The sequence below is a fragment of the Pinus tabuliformis genome, chromosome 2_2 (assembly GCF_031772625.1).
Source record: "Pinus tabuliformis cultivar Carrire ecotype Pingquan chromosome 2_2, CPIR1, whole genome shotgun sequence".
NCBI lineage: Eukaryota > Viridiplantae > Streptophyta > Pinopsida > Pinales > Pinaceae > Pinus > Pinus tabuliformis.
The window spans coordinates 1036910611-1036924045 of NC_142300.1; the positions used below are offsets into that span (position 1 = coordinate 1036910611).

General features: G+C 40.3%; 1 pseudogene across 1 annotated transcript in view; it reads right to left on the reverse strand.

Annotated features, from left to right (window-relative positions):
- Nucleotides 1–780: 780 nt before the first annotated feature.
- The window catches only part of LOC149196910 (alpha-bisabolene synthase-like), a 50491-nt pseudogene continuing 37836 nt past the window's right edge, over nt 781–13435 (reverse strand). Inside the window, exons 9-13 of the transcript XR_016255152.1 lie at nt 12046–12144; nt 2219–2434; nt 1929–2067; nt 1337–1594; nt 781–1217 (exon numbers count right to left, since the gene is read on the reverse strand). The product of XR_016255152.1 is annotated as an alpha-bisabolene synthase-like (transcript). The remainder of the gene's footprint in view (nt 1218–1336; nt 1595–1928; nt 2068–2218; nt 2435–12045; nt 12145–13435) is intronic.

A 13435-nucleotide genomic window follows, 5' to 3' on the forward strand; every position in this document is an offset into this window, starting at 1 on the left:
TGGTCTCAATATGACGATTGGAACGTACTTTAATGGATGAATAAAAAGCTTCCATTGTGAGTCGCACATTTTTCTTTGTGGAATATAATCATTAGTTTCGGTGTGTTAAAATAAATGTGTTAACTTTTGTAGAGGTCTGCGCATTGAGTGAGGCTAATGGCAACCGCTTATGCTTGTTTAATGGTTAAACCTTTCCGGTGCTTGTTACTAATTTTAAATATATGATATTGTCACCGCTGGGTTCTTATTTTCTATATATATTCAACCCAAAAATCACTAAATAAAATAATTAATACACTTTCATTAATCTAATAATACAAAAGCTTTAACCTTATGAGGACTGCAATTAAATTTCACTTCGCCGTTCAATAAAAAGTCTATTAGATTAACATGGTATTAAATCGTAATAGAATATATGTCAGAGAACTTACAGCTTACAGTGCGCCGAAGCTGCTTAATTACAGTACATTTATTAGCGTGTCGCATCACATGGCAGGGAACAATTAAATTACAGTACATTAAATAACCTAGGTAATTAACTTGCCGCATCACATAGCAGGAAAGAGTAAATACATCATGCCCAGCAACAGTAGGATTAATGTGGTTCCATGGTGTAAATAAAATATCAAAAAAATAGCACCATCGTTCATGAATGCTCGAGTCAGCCGTACGAGCTGGCAGGCTGAGTACAAGCTTACAATCATGGCTGAATACGACGAGTGCGGAGACCACCAATCACAGTTTTAAAAAAATAAATTTAAAATAGATTATTGTTTAGTTATAAGGTTAAGATTGAATTATGTTTTAGTTACAAGGTTAACCTTAAAATTAAACTTCAATTAAACGTCTTAGCCTATCCGCCCCTGTTATTTACGCGTCTTTACCGCTCTCCAGCATCGCTATTCCAATGGCAGAGGCTGGATGAGAGATTCCTTAACATAATCAATGGTTTCTTGGATATTGGGAGAGGAGAATGTATCTCCATATTTGTACATGCCCAGCATGCCTTTGACCACCTCGAAAATCATCTTCTTGCAGGTGAAAAGGACGCGGTTACTGCTGCTGTCAGGCTTCAGAAACTCCCTCGTCAGCTCCTTCAATGCGGCATCCATTACACATTCAATGTGATTCAGGGCTTCTTCCTCTGTCCATTCAGGAAGATGCTCTCTCATATAGCATTCGATACTGGATGCCAATTCTCCACGACCCTTCTCACTCTGTGCATCCATCGAAAATTAATTGATCGGTTCTCCAAAATGACTGGTAGTACCAGTAACCGAAGTTAGAGAAAAGAAATAAGCAAAGAAACATAATTATAATACCCAAGTCAAACTACTTTATATGTCATCATGTCGTCGATTAGCCGGGTGAAGTAGCCAGTCTGCTCTATGAACGCATTTTTTGATCCAGGATTGTCGAGCTGTTCTAAAACCTCTCGCGGAAGGCGTTGGCCCATCAACAACACTGCACTCAGCAGCACTGGACGCGTGGCGCTGGAAATAATCCCGTTTTTTATGTACTCATCGAAGCTGGGCACGTGCTTAGCCGCTTGCCATTCCGATTCTCGCAAATAACTCAGTAGATACTGCTCTTGCTGTTCAATTTGAATAAATTTACGATTAGATATTAAATGATCATGCACCCGTAGGAAAGGCCTAATCGGAACTACTAACTCCAAGAATTTGGTTGCATACTCTTAAATTAAATTTAAAACCTTACAAGTACAAATTTCTTTGGAGGGTAGATTTGACAAAAAAGAAAAAAAAAATGTTAGATATGAAATTATTTTGGAGTTTTAGGAATTTAACTTTTATCTATCAAATTCTGAAATAAATTTGGAATCCTCTTGCTGGTTATCTTTGTTTGTCCAAAACCTATGGGTATGCGTGTGGGTGTTGTTGTTGCCTTGTTTAAAGAAGATTACTCACTAGATTCCGAAAATAGGTAAGCCATTCGCCCCCTTGTTCCTTCTCCAACTCCCAGGCCACTTCATGAATCATGTTGTAATAGATTTTGTAACACGCATTCATATAATCTGGAAGATTTTCTGCGAATGCGAGGTCCCATCTGAAACCAAAAAAAATGTTTATAATAACATTTACAATATCAACATCTTAATACTCCAAAGAACTCTTGTATAACCTATTTCATCTGTTATATAATAAATGTTACATTATCAACATGCTGACAGCTTTTGTTTCGCTGCAATCATATGTACCTTCGGACAGCTTCTGTGAACAGCCTCAAATCTTCAAGGGTTCCGTAAGCATCATACATGTCGTCCAGAACAGTTTCCAAGCACGTGAGCTTGGTAAAGGTGGCTCTGCATTTGGCATATTGGGGTTCATACGTCCCCGCGGCTATTATCAAATAATATTCCATGGGCCTCTCCCCGTCAAATGTGAACTGGCTTAACCCTGAAACTCTAAACCAACTGTGCAGGAATATAACGTTATTGTCCGAACAACTCATGGTTACCATTTATATGAATTCATTTCAGAATTTAAATCACGTAGTTTTGAACAGTTAGACCCGATTCATTACTGATGAGCCCCAAAAATGGACAATTATTTTGGCTCATTCAACCTCCTAAGTTGACTTAATCCACCATTCTCATTGGTTTATTGCATGTTTTTGATTATTTTTATGTTAATAGAGTGAATTTGGTTAGTCATTATGCCAACAAGTCTAATAGGTGCTTTGTGTAGCCTTTTTGGTCAACTTGGAGACAAAATTGAAGGTCTTAATGAGCACTTGGCAGCCAAATTCGTGGGAAGACAAGCTAGAGGATTTGTAGGAAGGTGTCCCCCTCATTTATGGGCCCTTACCTTGAATTCTCCACCATCAGCTCGGAGTTCAAAGGCCACCAAATCAATGAGCACAAGGGCAGCCAAGCAAGTCAAGTAGGACTGTTGTTAACTGCAAGTCTTGGGCAGCCAAGTCCCTAAATTTTAGGAGGACTGTTGGGTCCTCAAATTGTATAAATAAGAGGGCTTAAGACCTCATTTCAGTTAGTCATTTTGGGGAGCTAGTGGTTAGTAATTTTTGTAGCCAATAGTTAGTCATTTCATAGTCTTGTTGTAGTCATTTTGCAGTTCGATTTTTAGGCCATAGATTAGTTTTGCTGTCAGCTCATTTTCAAGTTCTCCTTGTGGACAGTTTTGATGTAACTCTTCATTCTTGATTAATAAAGATGAATCCAGCTTTGCACCAGCTCTAAATCTCTCTTGGGAGGCTGTAGCTCTTGGGGTTGGGCCCATCTCAAGCGCTCAGTACCTCCCTTGTTTATCTTTATGTGTTTGCTGCGTTCTTAAAATGAAATCTGCTCTTAGATCTTGCTTTGTTATTTTGGTTGTTTGTGATGGTTAAAGTAGCTTTTTATGGTTAGAATCGATTGGTAGGAGTTTGTCATGCATTTAGATCTTTTTGAATGTTCTTACTCACGTGATGTACATGGTTCTCTTTCCAAACAAAGCTACTGTTTATTCATTTCATTGACAGTTGGATTAAGTTAGCTAGGACTTGGTTTGTTTGCAAGGATTCATTGATTCGTTTGAATGAGCATTGTGCAGGGCATCTCTATCACCTTCATCACCTCCTCGTTCATCTGAGCCTCGTCCAGATCAGCTCCTCCATCACCAAGTCTGTTTCCTCATCTCCCATCTTCTCTTTTGCCACGAAACCCTACCTTCTTGCTTTTCCATTGCCTACACCTTCGTTGATGCAAGTCAGCCTTCCACGTCATCTCACCACTCCATCCATCAGTTCCTGGGTCACTTCGGACCCCCATCCTACCTCCATAACCATCCATGCATCCTCCATCAACCATCCATCCTCAAACATCCCATTTTGAAACATCCTGTAGAAGAATTGCAAAACATCCTGTAGAAACCCCTGCAGACTTCCTGTAGAAGTTCATAAACACGGTTGCATGTCATCCAGACTTTGTGAAACTCTCAGAAAGAATGTTAGGGATCCCTTAGACCCTCTCTGTACCATCCCAACCTTTCCCAAAGCATTTCATCCCTTGATCCATCCCTGCACAGTGGAGAACTAGTTAGAAGCACATGCATGATAATTTCAACAACTTAAGCAAAAATACAAAAATATGTTTTCTTCAGATAGTAGTAACTTAGACACATGCATTTTACCTTCCTAGAAGTAAGGCATCTCTTCTCGTAGTTTGCATTCTCCTTTTTGCATCAGTAGGACTAGTTAGTAGAATTAGGGTTTGCTAGGGTTTGCTAGGGTTTGTATTTCTTTTTGGCTTTCAGTTTCTTTCCGCAAGTAGATTGGCTTCCTTTGAGTTAGCTTTCGTCCATCAGTTAAAAAGCTTCTTCTAAGAGCTCATAAAAGTTGGCTTGAGCCCCTAGCGGACTTGTGCCAGCTGACCAAGTGACAGCTGCGGCAAGAGCTAGTACTTGTGCATACAGCACCGTCGCTTCCAAGTTTGTTACGAACTACCGGGTTGATAAAATTAAAGAAGGGAGTTCCAGGAGTTGTAGCATTATTGCTACAATACTGGAGCCCACCATCTTTTTGGCGTCGTTGTCGGGGAAGCGTCAAAGTATTGGTGATTGTCGCTTTTCTTCTATTTTCCACTACAAACTTCTTCTAAGTAGTTTATTTCATTTCCATTATGCAATTTCGTTTATGAAAAAGTAGATTAGCATTTCCCGCTTTTATAGATTAGCATTTCCTGCTTTCATAGATTAACATTTCTCGCTTTCATAGATTAGCATTTCAATTCCGCAATTTCATTTCTGCAAGCGTAGATTAGCATTTCAATTCTGCAAGCGTAGATTAGCATTTCATTCCTGCAATTTCATTTGAGCAAAATAGATTAGTCATTTCCTGCTTTCATTTCAATTCCGCATTTTCATTTTAGCAAGATAGTTAGTTGCAGTTCGACCTATTTCAGTTCTGCAAGTAGAAGTAGAAAAAGCAAAAATCAACCAAAAGGATTTCATTTCATGCCTTGTAGGAGTAGAGATAAGTTAGAAAAATGATTGCACAACACCCCCACTGCTTCACACAGCCAAGATTCTCTCTTCTTCGATGGTTGTGATTGAAGAACCCCTGGGTGGACATCAAGGCATATTTAAAGAACCTCTAGGGGAGAAGAAGAAGAAAACATTCCTCTGGAGCAAATGGCTACAAGCAGAAATGTTGGGAGCAACATCTTGTCCAAAGATGAATTTGAAAATCAGATCAAAGATTTCAAGAGTGATATGAGGCAGTTTCTTGCCATGCAACTGGATACATTGCAGATCCAACAGAAGCAAGAAGAAGCCAAGAGGGCTTTGGCCATTTTTTGTCCTTGGTGCACTAGAAAGCATCCTAGGAACGAATGTCCAATGCACTCCCTAGAAGTGTGTTTCATCTGTGAAGAATACCATCCTACAGATCAGTGCCCTTCCTTACCCAGATTCAAAGCTGCATATCAGAGAGCCAAAGGAGGCACCACTCCATTATATGAACCAAAGTTGGCCGCATGGACCTAGATCTTACCAGCAGGAACTGCAAGGGACACCCGAGACCTATTATGACCCCTATCAAGCCACTTTCATGCCTTCTTGGGGCCCCCCTGCTCATCCTTCCTGGTCTACACCTCCTCCTTGGTCATATTCTCCTTGTTCCTTCACAGATCCATATTATGCCCAACCAGTTGCTCATTCATTTCACTCTTATGCTCAGCCATAGCCTCAGTGGAATGCACCTTATCAGAAGTGGAGACCCCAGTACAACTCTCATCCCGCTCATTTTCCTCCACCACCTGCTCATCCACAACCATCGCCTCCTCCTCCACCAAGGCAACCCCAAATGCCTACCCAACCACAATGCCATCCATCTCCATCTCAATTTCACACCTCCACTCAGCTACCCATACCACCATCTCCAAATCTATACATTGGAGTAGCTCAACCCCATTGCAAATCTGAGGCACAGCATATGCAAACAACTCCTCTTGAGCTCAATGATCTTCACCATAGATCAGGAAGCGTGTTGCAACAAAGAGACTCTATTGACAACATTGAAGGACCAAAGGAAAAAGAAGACTCCAAAGAGGAGATCAAAGAACCATGGGCTTTACTTGATGAAGAGAAGACATCAGAATCAGAGATAAAGAAAGATCCCTCATGGTTACCATCAAATCTTCCATGTATTCGAGAAAAAGATTAGCAAAAAGAGGAAGATGAGAAAGTCATGTTAGAAGGTGACATGAAGCATGATCCAGATCAGCAAAAGAACCAAGGATATCAAAGCTATATTGAGATATGGTTTTAGAAGGCCACTAAGTTGCAGCGGTACTTTCTTCCTCAGTTTTGTTTGATCCCTTCAAGGTCAGATCATTTGGTCTCTGAGATCTGGACACCTATCCAAGCATGCATTTCGAGCCTCCACATCATTTTTTCTCTAATCTCGATGTGCACATGGCTCCATTGGAAGTATTCTTATACTTGAAAATGATTTTGTTTTTCAAGTAGGGTAGGGTAGAAAAAAAAAAAATAAGAGAGAAAAAAATGAAAATAAGAGAAAAATAAAAATCTAAGGTGAAAACCTCTTTGGAGGTGCCTTAGATTGGCTCATTGATTGAAAACCTCCATGAGGCGGTCAATGGGTTGGAAAAAAGAGAAAATAAAAATGGAATAAGATCCCTGAGTGAAAACCTTCCTTGGAGGCGCCCAGGGCAGGCAATTAGGGTGAAAACCTCCATGAGGCGCCCTAGTTGCTTTTCAAAAAAAAAGAGAAAAAAAAAAGAAAAATAAAACTAATTCCATTGGCTAATTGCAGGTTGCAAGAAGGACGTTTCATGATAGGAGGAGCACTCAAATCAAGGCTAAAGGAATTTTTCTTGTGCCTTCTACAGGAAGCTCTGTATTTCTACAGGAAACATCCTGTAGAACCTTTGGACGAGCCAAATCCAATTTCAAAAGTGAATCTGATGGTGGGAATCTGTTGATTAGGCCTAAAAGCACTTGTGTGTCCATCCCTTGCCTTCCTCCATCATTTTTTCCACCTCCTTGTGCTTCTCATTGTGCTTCTACAAGAACTTCCTGTAGAAATTGTGGGAAACTAGGCATGCATTTCAAAAAGTGGTTTGGCGAACATGGTAGCTTCCTCAAGGGTTCAGAAGTCCTCATGTAATCTTCCAACTCCTCCTCCATCATCTCCATACCTGCATCACAGCGCAAGCTCAGTTTTCCCTTCCATGCAAGCACATGCAAAAAGCCTTGAGGCAAAAATCCATAGAACAAAATTTGTTTTTGCCATAACTTGAAAACCATGCATCCATTTGACAAACCATATTATGGGGAATTGTACAATGTTGATGACAACATGCCTAAGCAGTTTCATGCAATTCCGGTGCACGGTTTCCAAGAAATCAGCCTCCATCACCATCAGCCATTTTTGCATTTTCTCCATATCCGTGCATCCGTTTCAAAACCTGTTTCATGGGGATATGAATGTGAGTGATGGTAACCTACCCAAGCAGTTTCAGCCGATTCCGATGCACGGTTTCCGAGAAATCGAGCTCTGAAATCTTCAACCATTTTCCATTTTTCTCGAAATCCGTGCATCCATTGATCACGATTTTGCTATGGGAGATGCATAATGATGATAGGAACATGCTCACCAAGTTTCAGATCAATCCGCTTCACCGTTTGGGAGAAATGGCGAAAACAAGTTCTGGTCCTCTGAAAATTCAATGGCAGCAGTTTGAGGGTGCAGATCTGAACGTGGAAATGAACTCTTGTTGCATGCATCTGGCCAGAGGACACCTGCACAAGGAAACCAGCCATGAATCAGCAACCAAGCCATCATGCAACCATAAAATCAAATGCATGCAGCAATGACAGCCCACAACAGCTCACGGCAGCCATTCAACTTCGAGGTATGTGACTGATCTCATTCTTCTATTGCATAGATTTAATTTGAAAACTGCATGAATTGATGGGATGGTGGAATTAAGCCACGAATAGAATAAGTTTAACCCGACATCCAGTCCTCTAGCACTCATGAAAAATCACGTAGCATGCGTGGATAGCCATTCACGTGGAAGTTGAGAAACACAAGCAATGGTAGATGTGTTGAACTCCAGTGAACAGGGCATCAGTTGATTAACAAATAGAAGACATGCAGTTCATAACATCACTTCAGTTCGAAAAAAGCCAGCGCGCATGTTTTTTTTGCCACCTCACCACAAATCACGCAGTAATTCAAGGGACGCTCGGCTGAAACTCTCACCACTCTTTGTTCAACTGCGGTCAACTGAAGCGCATGTCCACCATTTCCAGATCAGTTAAACAATGGTGCTCTACCGATTTCTGCCTTTTATTCTCGAGATCTCTTCAGTTCCTTAAAAAATTCCCGCCTGTCGCACTCTACAGGCGTTTCTACAGGAAGTCGTCTACAGGAAAGGCAGAGAACAGCTCTGCAGAAGGAAAACCCAGAATTTTCGTTGAATTTGGAGCTCCAGACGAGATACTGTGATTGTCTGCATGAAAGCTTGGGTTGCAGAACCTTGATATCAATTGGAGGATGACCTTGAGAAAGGGGTCTATCACCATATTGTTGGCTTGTTTTAGATGTTGTGACTAATTTCAGCAGGACCAACAAATACAAATGGCCTATTAACATTTTGGGAACTTTATCACTTCCTTTTCAAGAAAAATATCACAAGTTCAATTCCTTTACTTCCTATTTCATAAGAAGGCATTCTTGCACCTTTGATGCTGAAAATTCAAGGATGTCCAGTGTTTGGTCTTCTTTAAGTTCTTCGATGTTTCAAGTTTGAAGTGAAAAACTGGTTATCAAGCATCCAAAGTATCAGAAAGATGACGGTTGATGATGAAAATTCAGTATATGTTGGTGGCCTTCCATATGATTCTACTGAAGATTCCATTCAAAGGGCCTTTGAGATTTATGGCACTATTATTGCAGTAAAGGCTCTATCCAGATATTCATATTCCAGATTTGCCTCATCATGCATCCTTATCCGAGATAGTTGGGCTTCTACACATGTGAATTTGACATCAATACACATCTCTTCTCAAAACGATTATTGCTTATCAACGGGAGTTTTTTTTGCTCTAATATCGCTTTTAGTCCGGCAACATATGGCTTATCTTTATTTGAAACGTGGTACTTCTGGGCTTTCATCGATATATGTATACTTCATTACTGTTGTAATTGTGCATTATTGGGACTCTATTCTCGGCTTGAAGAGTGCAGCGGTGTTATTGTTGGACCTAATCAGATATTGGTCAGGTCCACTGGTGGTCCCTGGTGCCAGACCTAATATCAGAGGCATCATACACTGCATTATAAGAAATTATCAAGGTGCCAATGTTTCAGGAAAGCTTGGGCAGCAGACCTAATTGTCAAGCTTTATTGTTTATGATCATTACTGTCTGGATTGTGATAAATTCTATGCGGAGAGCCTGATGATTGTGAATGACCGAGAGTTTGGGGGTAAATGCTATGGATTTGTCACTTTTACTAATCCCAGAGCTGCAGTTAATGCAATCAATGACATGGATGGAAAGGCAATTGGTGGGAGGACTATAAGAGTGAATGAAGTAAAGAGTAAGTCATCAAGGGCCACATTTGCTCGAGAAAATCACTTTAGGGACAGGATCAGAGATAGAGACAGAGACAAAGTACAGGAGGAGAATGAGCTGCTGAAACAATAGTTACAACTATAGGGAAGTCATAACGAAGATAGGCCCTCCATTTTGGGAGAACAACAGCAGCAAGAAGGGCCTCCAGCAGACAAGGAAACATCTGATGAACGGCAGAGAGAGGACAAGCAGGCTAAGACAGTGCCGACTGTTTCTACAGGAAGACAGAGAACTGTTAGCAGACTGTTTCTACAAGAAGTTAGCAGACTGTTTCTACAGGAAGCCAGCGAACTGTCTCTACAGGAAGTTTGAAAAGAGGGAAGCCAAAGGAGGAATCGGCCAAGATGTTAGCCAAAGAAGCCACCAGGGCTATCAAAGATGAGGAGAGAGATTGGTTGCTCAGAAGATGAGCAACACTTTCAATAGGGGGGTGATGATGAGCCCCAAAGATGGACAATTATTTGGGCTCATTCAACCTCCTAAGTTGACTTAATCCACCATTCTTATTGGTTTATTGCATGTTTTTTATTATTTTTATGTTAATAGAGTGAATTTGGTTAGTCATTATGCCAACAAGTCTAATAGGTGCTTTGTGTAGCCTTTTTGGTCAACTTGGAGACAAAATTGAAGGTCTTAATGAGCACTTGGCAGCCAAATTCGTGGGAAGACAAGCTAGAGGATTTGTAGGAAGGTGTCCCCCTCATTTATGGGCCCTTACCTCGAATTCTCCACCATCAGCTCGGAGTTCAAAGGCCACCAAATCAATGAGCACAAGGGCAGCCAAGCAAGTCAAGTAGGACTGCTGTTAACTGCAAGTCTTGGGCAGCCAAGTCCCTAAATTTTAGGAGGACTGTTGGGTCCTCAAATTGTATAAATAAGAGGGCTTAAGACCTCATTTCAGTTAGTCATTTTGGGGAGCTAGTGGTTAGTAATTTTTGTAGCCAATAGTTAGTCATTTCATAGTCTTGTTGTAGTCATTTTGCAGTTCGATTTTTAGGCCATAGATTAGTTTTGCTGTCAGCTCATTTTCAAGTTCTCCTTGTGGACAATTTTGATGTAACTCTTCATTCTTGATTAATAAAGATGAATCCAGCTTTGCACCAGCTCTAAATCTCTCTTGGGAGGCTGTAGCTCTTGGGGTTGGGCCCATCTCAAGCGCTCAGTACCTCCCTTGTTTATCTTTATGTGTTTGCTGCGTTCTTAAAAGGAAATCTGCTCTTAGATCTTGCTTTGTTATTTTGGTTGTTTGTGATGGTTAAAGTAGCTTTTTATGGTTAGAATCGATTGGTAGGAGTTTGTCATGCATTTAGATCTTTTTGAATGTTCTTACTCACGTGATGTACATGGTTCTCTTTCCAAACAAAGCTGTTGTTTATTCATTTCATTGACAGTTGGATTAAGTTAGCTAGGACTTGGTTTGTTTGCAAGGATTCATTGATTCGTTTGAATGAGCATTGTGCAGGGCATCTCTATCACCTTCATCACCTCCTCGTTCATCTGAGCCTCGTCCAGATCAGCTCCTCTATCACCAAGTCTGTTTCCTCATCTCCCATCTGCTCTTTTGCCACGAAACCCTACCTTCTTGCTTTTCCATTGCCTACACCTTCGTTGATGCAAGTCAGCCTTCCACATCATCTCACCACTCCATCCATCAGTTCCTGGGTCACTTCAGACCCCCATCCTACCTCCATAACCATCCATGCATCCTCCATCAACCATCCATCCTCAAACATCCCATTTTGAAACATCCTGTAGAAGAATTGCAGAACATCCTGTAGAAACCCCTGCAGACTTCCTATAGAAGTTCATAAACACGGTTGCATGTCATCCAGACTTTGTGAAACTCTCAGAAAGAATTTTAGGGATCCCTTAGACCCTCTTTGTACCATCCCAACCTTTCCCAAAGCATTTCATCCCTTGATCCATCCCTGCACAGTGGAGAACTAGTTAGAAGCACATGCATGATAATTTCAACAACTTAAGCAAAAATACAAAAATATGTTTTCTTCAGATAGTAGTAACTTAGACACATGCATTTTACCTTCCTAGAAGTAAGGCATCTCTTCTCGTAGTTTGCATTCTCCTTTTTGCATCAGTAGGACTAGTTAGTAGAATTAGGGTTTGCTAGGGTTTGTATTTCTTTTTGGCTTTCAGTTTCTTTCCGCAAGTAGATTGGCTTCCTTTGAGTTAGCTTTCGTCCATCAGTTAAAAAGCTTCTTCTAAGAGCTCATAGAAATTGGCTTGAGCCCCTAGCGGACTTGTGCCAGCTGACCAAGTGACAGCTGCGGCAAGAGCTAGTACTTGTGCATACAGCACCGTCGCTTCCAAGTTTGTTACGAACTACCGGGTTGATAAAATTAAAGAAGGGAGTTCCAGGAGTTGTAGCATTATTGCTACAATACTGGAGCCCACCAATTACCTCATGATATTTTTCATCTCTTCCTGGTGAATGCATTGGACAATGTTGAAGTCCAATTTTGCCAGCTCTAAAACCTTTTCATTGTCTACAGAAGGCAGCCTGAAAGAAAAACAATCAGACGAGCATTACCCAATGAAATAAGGGGCATACCCAGACCCAAAATATTATCAGTGAAGAAACAAGTGGTTACAAGCATAACAGTAATAATAAACTAGTTAAAACTCTAGTAAGGAAGTATCTGTGTCATCCCTTGTCACTGTAGGTAGGAGTGGTAACTGTCATAAGTCAATCCAGTACAGCAGCACATATTTATACTTATAGTACAAATCAACATATAGAATATAATAGAAGAGCATGGAGTATAGTTTTCTTACGTTTAGTAGACAACCAAATACAAAAATTGATGTTGATAGTTTTCATTGAAAAATAATATATTAATATAAGTATATGGGTTTTTATTGATGATGATGATGATGATGATGATGGTGGTGGTGGTGGTTAACGTCCGCTGAGACCAAATAATGATCTATCAGACCTAAAAAGACAAATTATTTATTTTGATTTAAGATTTTATTCCTATGCTCAAAAAGCTTGGAGAGAAGCCTCCCGAGTTCACTATAATTTTGGCATTGTAAAAGGCTAGGAAGGTCAGTATTGTAACAAAGGTTGTGAAATTGAGATCTAATGTGGTTGTATGCAGGGCACTCTAAGAGGAAGTGGTTTTCATCCTCGATGCTCCTATTCTCACAAATATGGCAGATCCTTTCTATCCATGGCGTTTTAAGAACTGCCCAATGGCCAGTTTCACTATGGAGCTCATGAGAATTCATTCTAATCTTTGCTATATTAATTTTCTTCTTTGAGCTAGTTAAAATAGAGAGATACTTTTGATCTTCAAGGGTGGGGTTGATGACCCTCTTATAATAACTTAATTTTCTTTTAGACGCTAAATCTTTCTCACACCACAATTTTTCTTTGAACTTAGAAGTAACAATATCTTTAATGTTATTTATGTTTTGCAAAGCATCATTCTCATTGATCTCCCAATAGTTTAACCAGGCCCTTGTGTCCTTATGCCATCCTCGGTTAAGCCTTAGGTGGTTTTGGCTGGAATTTAAAGCTAGCTTAGGAAGTCTATGATTGTCTATGTTATTGAGCTTGTGGTTGTACACCAGAAACCTGAGCATAGCTAGGCTCTCAATAGGAGAAAGACCTGCTTCTACAAGGAGAATAGGATAGGGTGTATTACTTTTAATTTTCAGGTTATAAATTATAAAACGCTTCTGGATTTGCTCAATCTTTCTCCATGATTCTCTGGAGATGCTGCAGCCCCAAACTTCACAGCCATATAAGATAACAGGAATGACTAAAGTTTCAAAGAGGAACTTCT